Genomic DNA, 10,615 nt, shown 5'->3' on the forward strand with positions numbered 1-10,615 from the left:
ACCATGCTGCCATGCTTCCGACCCCGAGTACGTATTTATACCTAAAAAACGGCAAATACTGACCGAGGGCCGGAAAAAACCAACTAACCATAAATACTGAGTACTTAACTTAGCTGCTGCAATAGCTGCACGCTCCATCATAGATAAATCCAACGAAAGGGTCACAAAAAACACAGAGAGAAAAATATCACGTTCTGCTCGTGAGGTGCTAACTGAAAAGGATGGCCACTAGAGGCGCAGCAGTCGGCAGCATGGGATGGAGTAGTAGTAGTACGAGCTGCTCACTCTGTGGGTCCGGCTCTCCTCATGGAGGGTTTTTTGTTGTTGGGAGATTTCTATTGGTATTTGGCTCGTGGTAGTGGGTCTCACTCGCCTAGTGTTCATACCGACACCCTCTTGGAGGGTGAGCGAGTCAGTTTATACTGACCTTTTTCTTTATTTTATTTATTCTCTGTATGTGTTAGTACATTTTACCCTAGAAATAATAGATTAAAGGATATTTCGCGCAGCGACACGAGCTGAGCCCAGAAAGTAGATTTCAAGAATATATATTTGTTTGGAATTTGATAGTATCAAGTCTTTTTCTTGTTTCTTTGGGGTACTTAAATTATAAATGAGCCTGGAACTGGCTTAGGATAGTAAGGAAAATTTTCAGAAGCTGGTGATAAAACAATTTGATGAGGCTAAGATCTCAGTTACAACAAAGAAACATTAAAAGGACTAATACTTCAAATGATATGCTTTGATTTCTGTTATATTTCCCAGGATACTGAAGAACCTCAAATCAGTTTGGGGATCTGGGGAGACGAAGGTGCTGGTGGTTGTCGATGGAGGTGATGAAGAAACCTTAAGCCTGGCAAGTCTGTTTGAATTGGAAACAGTCATCCATGCACCCCAGGGTGAACCAGGTGAAAATACCAGGTGAGGTGTATAGATTAAATTTGCTTAAATTTAGATAAGGAATTGGAATGAATTTATTAATGAGATGGTTAATGTAATACTACCTTTTTTATGTTTTGTTTTCAGTTCTGTGAGTTTTTCTTTTTTAATTCCAACCTATCACTTTCTTTCCTCGCTTTTGTTTTATGATACGTGTAATATTCACTATGTCCAGCAGCAAGTCCATTGTTTTGTGAGTTAATAAGACCTTTTTATCCATAGTTCTAGGCCTGTTTCTTTAATGTTTCCATGTAGGCTTATAGTTACCCTTTGCATGGGCTTCCTCACTGAAAATCAATACATTGGTAGTAATTAAATAGTATTTACATCTTGACAGGACAAACATGAACATCGCCTTTGCCCTGTATAGCGTTTTCAGCCAATGGCCTCATGTGGACAAAGCCATTCTTTTGGAAGATGATTCTTATACTGGCTCTGACCTCCTGAGGTATAGTGTTCAAATTATTTTGCTGAGGATTTCTTTGGAAAATAATGACTTTTTTTGTGAACAGTTTTTGTGCTTATGGAAACTTACTTTGCAAGTAAGGCCTTTTATTCATTTATCATTCTAGAACCCTAGATTTATTTGCAAAAAAAAAAAAAAAAAAAAAAATGCAGTAATACACATCACATATTTAAATAATGATAAAAATAGTGATAACCTACCACATGAGAACTAAACAATTTTATACAAAAAGAGTTCAGTAATATTTCTTATGCAGTTTCTTCCACCAGACAGCTCCTGCTCTTACCAATGACCCTACACTCTACTTGGTGAATGCCTTCGGTCAGAATTCATACCCAAGCACTGCCAGTGACCCATCTATGGTGATGCGAGCTGACAGTGCCCCCCCCCCCAGTATGGCTGGATGACCTGTCGTCGATGGGTCGAGTATGCCCTGCCTCTGTGGGTAACTCCTGGGGTATGTCTTTGGTGAAATTATTAGATATACCCTAGGTATCTGATTGAATGATTGATTGGTTATAGTTAAACATGTCATCATGGTGGTAGGATCAAAAGTGCTTTGTGTACTGGCTCTTGTGGACTGATGTGTATATATTTTTTTTTTGGTTGGCTATGCCTTTCCTAGATAGGTGGCAATTAGGCAAAGTTTGTTGAAATTTATATAAATAATGAAATGATAAGGTATCTGGTTTATTGATTCATTTAGTTTGTTCATGAAACTTACCTGTCAGATATATATATAGCTGTATTCTCTGAAGTCCGACAGAATTTCTAAAACTTACGACACACGTAGTGGGAGTTAGGGTGGTTAGTACCCATTCCCGCCGCTGGGAGGCGGGTATCAGGAACCATTCCCATTTTCTATCAGATTTCTTCTGTCGCCGGTGTCGTAAACACCTGTTTACACACCTCCGCCTCAGGATTTGGAAAACTTTTCATATTGCTTGAGTATCCTCTTGACGTTTTGTTTTTTGATTGGATCGATAGCTTGGCATACGTGATTTGGACTGTTTTTTGATTTTGGCTTAGATTTTTCCCTTAAAAATGTCTGGATGTAGTTCTGCTAGCGCCAGGGTGTGCTCGAAGGTGGAATGCAAGGTTAGGCTTCCAAAAGCCTTGGTTGATCCTCACACATTGTGTAAAGGGTGTAGGGGGCAAGAGTGTAGATTTGATTTGCGCTGTAATGAGTGTGAAAGCTTAGATGATTTGCAATGGAAGGACGTATGAATCCTACGTTAAGAAGTTAGAACGTGATAGGATTAGGAGGTCTTCCTCCAGGAGTAAGTCGGGTAGCAGACAGGGTATTAATGTATCCCCTTCTAACCCTCCTTTAGAATTTGTGTCTCCTAACCCTGTAGTGTTGCCTTCGGGCCCTCAAGTGGTGTCTGCGGAGGGTAATGCCCTTTCGCTTATTCTAGATTCATTGAAGACGCTTGAATCTAAAGTGCTTGCCCTTGAAAACAGGCAAAATAAGTGCAGTGATAGTGCCCCTAGTGAAGTGGAGGGGGCGTCAGATCGGCCCTATAGCGCCTCTAGGCTGGGACCTCTGCCGGACTCCCAGGACTCAGGGAGAGGGCATGTCGAAGGCCGAAGGAGGGTTACGGGGAACCCCCACCGATCTGGCGTCCCTTCAGCAGTTCCTGTGGACGCTTCCCAGGCTGCTAAGGAGCGTGCTCGAGCACGTATCCTTAAGGATTGTTTCTCGTCTTCCGACGCGTCCCCCCCGCGCAAGGGGTGGGAATCTCGATCGGATTCGCGACCTCTGAAGAGGACTCTTCAAGAGCTGGACGCTTCACGTCATGCTATGTCTGAGTGGCATTCTTCTCCGGAAAGCGTAGCCTTTCCTCCCCAGAAGAAGTATAGGACGTCCATCCGACGATGACGCCCTCGAGCGCCCCAGTCGCTCTAGAGCCAAGGCTGTTCCTGGGAGAAGGAAGAAGGCGTCCCCTCGCCCCTCTCCTCTCCGCAAGCGCAGCTCGTCTCCGCGTAAGGAGACATCTCAGACGGAGATCATCATTGCGATGCAGCGGCAACTGTGGACGCTTTACTGAAACAGAAGGAGACGGTCCCGCGTCGAAGGAAAGACGATAGACTGCCTATCAAGAGATCTAAGCAGTCTTCTCCAATGGCTCCTTTTTCGTCCCCGTCTTCTGATATTTCGCCCTCTAGACGTCGTTTGGCTCCCCAGGGTTCATCTAGAGTACGTTATACGCCAAGTTAGAGAGAGTTCTCTGCATGCTCCTCTCCCTTCCCGTAGAGAGGACGCTCGGCGTTCCGACTTCGACGCTTCTGCTGACGACGATTTGCGTTCTGCACGTCTTCGACATGACAGTGTTGACGCTCAACGTTATGTTAGTCGGGCAGTGGATCAAGTTTCTTCGCTGGACGTTCGGAAGGACGCTTCGCGGGACGGTAGAAGAGTCTCTTTTGATGGAACGCTCCGTTGGACGCTTCGCTGGACGCTAGGTTGGACGCTGATTTGGACGCTCGAGAGAACGACTTACTTTGGACGCTCAGTTTTATGGACGCTCGTAGACGTTCTAGTAAGACCATCTGTGGACGCGAATGTGGAAGTTCGCTGTCACTCGGATGTGGTTCCCGAGACTTTGGCACGTTCGCCCTCTAAAAGTGACTCCTGATCCTGTTACTGTTAAGGATCCGTTACCCTCGTCTTCTTTTCATCGTTCAGATAGGAGACTTGGAGCTAAAGGACTTCTGCCTCTGCCTTCGGACTTGCACTCGGGTAGGGAAGAAGGAGAACTTAGCGGTTCTTCGGAGGATGTTGATGATGATCAACCTGCTACGTCTGCCTCGTCAGATTATCAAGTTTTGGCACGACTACTTCGTGATTCGTTTGGCGATACTTTTCAGCCAGCTGCTCCTCCTTCTCCTCCTTCTCAGTTTTTCGTCGTCGAAGACAAGTAAGTCTCCAGGTTTCGTGAAGATGAAGACGTCGTTATCTACGAAAAGAGCTTTCCGGAAGGTAAACGCCTGGATGGAGTCTAGGCAAAGCAAAGGAGAACTACTTTCGCCCCCTGCCTCCGTTCAGACTTAGCGGTAAGGCAGGGATGTGGTATGAGACAGGCGAGGAATTAGGATTGAAGGTTCCTACGTCGGCTCAAGTGATTTCGCCAGCGTGGTGGATGCCTCAAGGAGGGCCCTTTTAGCATCGGCTAAGGTTTCTTGGACGACTTCCGACTGGACCATCTTTTAGAAGGGACTATTTAGGTCCTTAGAAGTTTTCAATTTTTTTAGGACTGGTGTCTTGGAGCCTTAGACAACCAATCTCGTAAGCCAGACTCGATCAGCTTGGGGGAGCGTCCAGTGTATTGTCATGCATGGACAAGGCCGTCAGGGATGGCTCAGAGGAGTTAGCCTCTCATTTTTCAGCAGGGGTTCTTAAGAAAAGGTCGCTTTATTGCAACTTCGCGGCTAAGTCTGTCTCTCCGCTCAGAGGACAGAACTTTTGTGTATGCTCCCTTCTCGAGTCATCTCTTCCCCCAAGCTATGGTGAAGGATCTGGCAGTGAGTCTGCAGGAGAAAGCCACACAAGACCTGTTGGCTCAGTCTTCGAGACGTCCGGCTGGCCCTTCAACGTCGTCTGGAACACAACAGTTTAGAAAGCAGAAGCCTTTTCGTGGAGGGACTTCCGCTAGATCGTCTCCTCGAGGAAGAAGCCTTCCTAGAGGTAGAGCCCCTTCCAAGTCTAGGGGTAAGAAGTGAGAGATCGTGCCTTCAGTCACCGGTAGGAGCAGGCTGCAGTTGTTTGTAGAAGCCTCGGAGAGTAAGAGGCAGACACCTGGTCTCTCGACGTCATAGAGAAGGGTTACAAGATCCCTTTCATAAAGCCGCCCCCGTTGACTTCCACTCCCAGGGACTTGTCCCCATCGTATCCGCTAACAAAGCGAATGATTCTTTTCGACCTGCTCGAGCAGATGCTCGAGAAGAGAGCAGTGGAACAGGTTTTAGACCTGGCAACGCCAGGATTTTACAAACAGATTGTTTCTTGTTTTTTTTTTTTTCTTGTACCGAAACAATCGGGAGGGTGGCGGCCCCAGTCGTTCTTGGATGTAAGTCGTCTAAACCTCTTATAGAGAAGCAGAGGTTCAAGATGGAGACACCTCAGTCAGTTCTGGGGGCCTTAAGACCTGGAGATTGGATGGTATCACTCGACCTCCAGGACGCCTACTTTCACGTCCCGATACATCCCCAATCGATGAAGTACCTTCGGTTCGTATTGAAAGGGAAGGTCTTTCAATTCAGGGCTCTCTGTTTCGGACTGAGTACGGCCCCTTTTATCTTCACCATCTTAATGAAGAACGTGGCGAGGTGGCTCCATCTTTCCAACATCAGAATCTCGCTCTATCTAGACGACTGGCTCATACGAGCCTCCTCGCAGACCCGGTGCCTGAAGGATTTGAAGACGACTCTGTCTTAGCTGCGTCCCTGGGGACTTCTGGTGAACTTCGAGAAGTCACATCGACCCCAACACAGTCCATCGTGTATCTGGGGATTCAGATGGATTCAGTGGCTTTTCGGGCTTTTCCGTCCCAGGAACGTCAGCAAAACAAGGCATAGAAAAAGTGTCAGCCTTTCTAGGAAGGATTCATGCTCGGTGAGGGAATGGATGAGTCTGCTGGGACCATTTCCTCGCTGGAGAAGTTTGTTTCCCTGGGGAGGCTACACCTCCGACCTCTTCAGTTCTTTCTGTCGGGACAGCTGACAGAAAAAGGGACAACTTCGACATGAAGGTTAAACATCTCGGAAGAGGTGAAGAACCATCTAAGATGGTGGCTCGATCCGTGGAAGCTGTCAGAGGGCGTATCCCTCAAGCTTCAGAACCCCAGACCTAGTGTTGTTCTCCGACGCGTCATCCACGGGGTGGGGGGGGAGCAACTCTAGGGGGGGAGGAGGAAGTGTCAGGTACCTGGAGAGGGGAACAGGTAACCTGGCATATCAACTTCAAAGAGCTGGCAGCGGTTCAATTAGCGCTCCAGTTCCTTCCAGTACAAAGTCTCCCGTCGTGTGGTTCAGATCAACTCGGACAACACCACAGCCCTGGCATACTTGAAGAAACAAGGAGGAACACACCTCTCGCTCCCTGTTTTTCTCTAGCAAAAAGAGATCCTGCTTGGGCGAAGGAGAGAGAAGTCACAATATTGACAAGATTCATTGCCGGAGTCGAGAACGTCCGGGCAGATCTCCTCAGTCGACAAGGACAGTTATTGCCGACAGAGTGGACTCTCAATCAAGAAGTATGCCAGGAACTGTGGGGTCGTTGGGATGCCCCTTAGTGGACATCTTCGCAACATCAAGGACGGCGAGACTTCCTCTGTATTGCTCCCCGGTTCTCGATCCGGGAGCAGTAGCAGTAGACGCCCTTCTATGGGATTGGACGGGCCTGGATCTCTACGCTTTTCCCCCCTTCAAGATCCTGGGGGAGGTGATGAGAAAATTTGCAGCATCGGAGGGGACGAGGTTGACCTTAATCGCCCCCCTTTTGGCCCGCAGCGATCTGGTTCACAGAGGTGATGTTCTACCTAGTGGATTATCCGAGATCTCTTCCGTTAAGGAGAGATCTACTCAAACAGCCCCACTTCGAGAGGTACCACAAAAACCTCTCCGCTCTGAGTCTGACTGCGTTCAGACTATCCAAAAGTTGGCCAGAGCGAGAGGTTTTTCGAAAATCAGTGGCTAAAGCTATCGCCACCGCGAGGAGACCATCATCAATCGCGGTTTACCAATCGAAGTGGGCAGCCTTTAGAAGTTGGTGTAAGAGAAAAGGAGTTTCCTCTACCACTACCTCTGTGAGCCAGATCGCCGACTTCTTGCTTTATCTGAAACAAGATCTAAAGTTGGCAGTGTCAACTATTAAAGGCTACAGAAGCGTTCTATCTGTAGTCTTTCGCCATAGAGGTCTTGACCTCGCTAACAATAAGGATCTCCATGATCTATTGAGATCTTTCGAAACGACCAAGGTACCACTACCGAAGCTACCTTCGTGGAACCTGGATGTGGTCCTAAAAATATTTGATGTCAAATCGTTTCGAACCTCTTTCATCTTCGTCTCTACGGGATTTGACGAAGAAAACTGTATTCCTAACTGCTCTGGCGACGGCGAAGAGAGTTAGCGAAATACAGGCTATCAGCAAACACGTCGGTTTCAAAGGGCATAATGCAGTCTGCTCTTTGAATATGTCGTTTCTGGCCAAAAACGAAAAACCCTTCCAATCCGTGGCCTAGAAACATTCGAGATCAAGGGTATGGCAGAGATCATTGGTCAAGAGCCAGAAAGAGTCCTGTGTCCTGTTAGGGCTCTTAGAGAGTATATCGTAGAACGAAGGATTGCGAGGTTCTGCAGAGAACTTATGGTGTTCGGTCAAGAGACCAAACATGCCCATGTCCAAGAATGCACTGGCATTCTTTTTGAGAAACACCATTAAATAGGCGCAAGGGACAGCTTCTTGCAAAGACAGTGACTTGAAGATACTTAAAGTTAACGCGCCACGAAGTAAGGGCTATTTCGACCTCAATAGCCTTTCAAGAAAAAACATGGCCTTCTTAAAGAATTTTAAGTGCTACTTTTTGGAGGAGTAAACTCAGGTGTTCGCCTCTCACTACTACGGGAGGTGAGAACGACCTATGAAAGCTGTTACTCTCTCGGACCATACGTCGCCGCAGACACTATTTTGGGGGCAGGAGGTAGCACTCATCCTTTCCCATAGAAAAGGGTAGGTGAGTTTTTAATATTTGTATGTTTATGGTTGTAGGGTCGGCTGCCGAGTACAGTCGTCCCTTCCTTTAGCCTGGTATATGGGAGTTTGTTGTTAGGCTAACTTAGGTGGTGGTTTTTTTGCCTCGTTGCCCTCGGAAGTATGGTCATGGTCTAGTCACATTGTGGTCCCGTCCCCGTTGACAGATCATTAGAGCGCACCAACTACATAGGTCACTACCTTGTTGGTAACTCTAGTGAAGCAGAAGCAGGCTTGGGTGACAGTAATCACGAAGTCAGCTATGCTAACAGGTAAGGAACCAAGATGTCAATCATATACATTTATATGTTTCTAAAATCCTTTTTTCTGTCTCTCCCACCGCAAAGTGGGATTCAGCTATATATATATCTGACAGGTAAGTTTCATGAACAAAATGATATTGTTAAGATACAATAAAGTTTGTTCATACTTACCTGGCAGATATATATAATTTTAGTACCCACCCACCTCCCCTCAGGAGACAAGTGGAGATAGAAATCTGATAGAAAATGGGAATGGTTCCTGATACCGCCTCCCAGCGGCGGGAATGGGTACTAACCACCCTAACTCCCACTACGTGTGTCGTAAGTTTTAGAAATTCTGTCGGACTTCAGAGGAATACAGCTTATATAATATCTGCCAGGTAAGTATGAACAAACTTTATTGTATCTTAACAATATCATTTTTTATCAGTGTGGTACATTATCTTGGCTTTTCAGTTCCAAAGATGTTATATCAATCTGTGTTGCTTTGGAAAATAGCTTTACTACAATGTTGCTGGTTTGTCTGAATTTTCAGTGTCAGATTTCATAGAAGTACAGGATTATGCTTTAATTTTGCTGTTTTGAGTGAAGGTATACAGCATCTGCTTTTGAATCTCTAAGTGATAAACTTTGCTAAAGGTACAATTGTTTCTGTTTAAGCACCTATGCTCATTTAATAAGAGTATGATTGAAAAGTTATTCTGATTAAATGTAGTTACCATTTTAAAGTTTCCTTCAGTTATAGGTTTTAATTATGACACTTATCCTCTCAGATTTGTGTGTCCAGCTTTGAAATTAATGGATTGCTTCTTGTTAACAGAGTGGCCAAGACTGGGACTGGTGGCTCTACCTAGAAGGAATCAAGAGGAACCAGCAAGCCATTGTGCCTGAAGTCTCCAGACGGGCCACAGAGGGGCAGCTGGTATTCATGTCACAGGTTGGGAGCAACAGATGTACTTCAACTCTAGGATCATGACGCATGATACTGCCACAGTTGTGCGTCATGTGGAAAGGTGCGTTTTTTTCATGCCAAAGCAAGGGGTATTAGATGAAGTGGTGTCATGAATTATTCTTTTTTTATTTTCATACAGCGCTTTCTAACATATGTGGATTTATCTCATGACTTTCTGGGAGGTATTCTAGGAGTAAAAGGGAGCTTTTCCCAGCTTGGTCATTTGGGGTTTAGTAGGACAGACTAGTAAGGGCAAGGAGGACAACTGGTCAAGTTATCAAAGACTCTTAATGTGAGGGTCAACATATTGAGAACATTACTGTTGTTTGTTATTTTATTACCTCTGCTGAGGACACTATGGTTTCTGTTATGATTGTTTATGTTTCGTTAACAGGATTGTTTTTATTTTCAAGAAAGTTTTAATCATGGTGAGTACCATGACTAGCAGTGAATGTGGGGAAGGGATTCCTTGTTTCAAGAAATTTATGTCTCCTCTAAACCTGTAAGATCCAAATTGACCACTTTTGGTCATTAGAAATATGTGCTCATTGGGATTTGATGTTACCATAGGTGTGCAATCACAAGCTGTGTACACACTGGTTTGTTATGTAAACACAGCAAATAAATAACAAGCATTAGTAAAGTGTACGCAATGTTATTCAAGATTCACTTTTGGTAAAAATTTGCAGGTTGGAATCAACAGCATATGCTGAGTGGTTTGAGAATGAGATTAAAGAGGCAAAGAAAATCCGACTGGTAGACCACCCTTGCTTCTCCTTCATCCTTCCTGAGGAAGAGGTATGATTTGATGGCATACCTCAGTTTAAAGAATATATAATGGTACTGTACTGTATTACAATCTCTTTTTTTATCCTTTGCCATTTCAGTTCAGTGTTGTTCATTCCTTCACCAAACAGCATTTTTTTGCATTCTGGAACTTGGGTTTCTGTGGACTTAGGTATATGTAGTAGTCTAATCTTTCATAAATGTAGGATGAAGGTTTTTGTTTTATATAAATAATAAAGTGATGTAAACCAAAACACTCTCTTTAGTATTTCTAATTCTTATTAACTGAAAGGCTTAGTCTATATTTGTAACTTTATCACTCAGATGGTTTTGCTTGACTTATGAAGTGGAAATGTTGAGAATGAATTGATTTTTGTTTCAGTTTTTTACATTCATAAGGACAAAACTGTTTATATAATAATCTTAACCTTATTATTTATTTGCTTGCTTAAATATT

General features: G+C 44.7%; 1 pseudogene; it reads left to right on the forward strand.

Annotated features, from left to right (window-relative positions):
• The first annotated feature begins 1,581 nt into the window (after positions 1 to 1,581).
• LOC135203470 (protein O-linked-mannose beta-1,2-N-acetylglucosaminyltransferase 1-like) overlaps positions 1,582 to 10,615 on the forward strand; it is a 32,603-nt pseudogene continuing 23,569 nt past the window's right edge.

This window comes from Macrobrachium nipponense, chromosome 36, assembly GCF_015104395.2.
Source record: "Macrobrachium nipponense isolate FS-2020 chromosome 36, ASM1510439v2, whole genome shotgun sequence".
In the NCBI taxonomy this organism is placed as follows: domain Eukaryota; kingdom Metazoa; phylum Arthropoda; class Malacostraca; order Decapoda; family Palaemonidae; genus Macrobrachium; species Macrobrachium nipponense.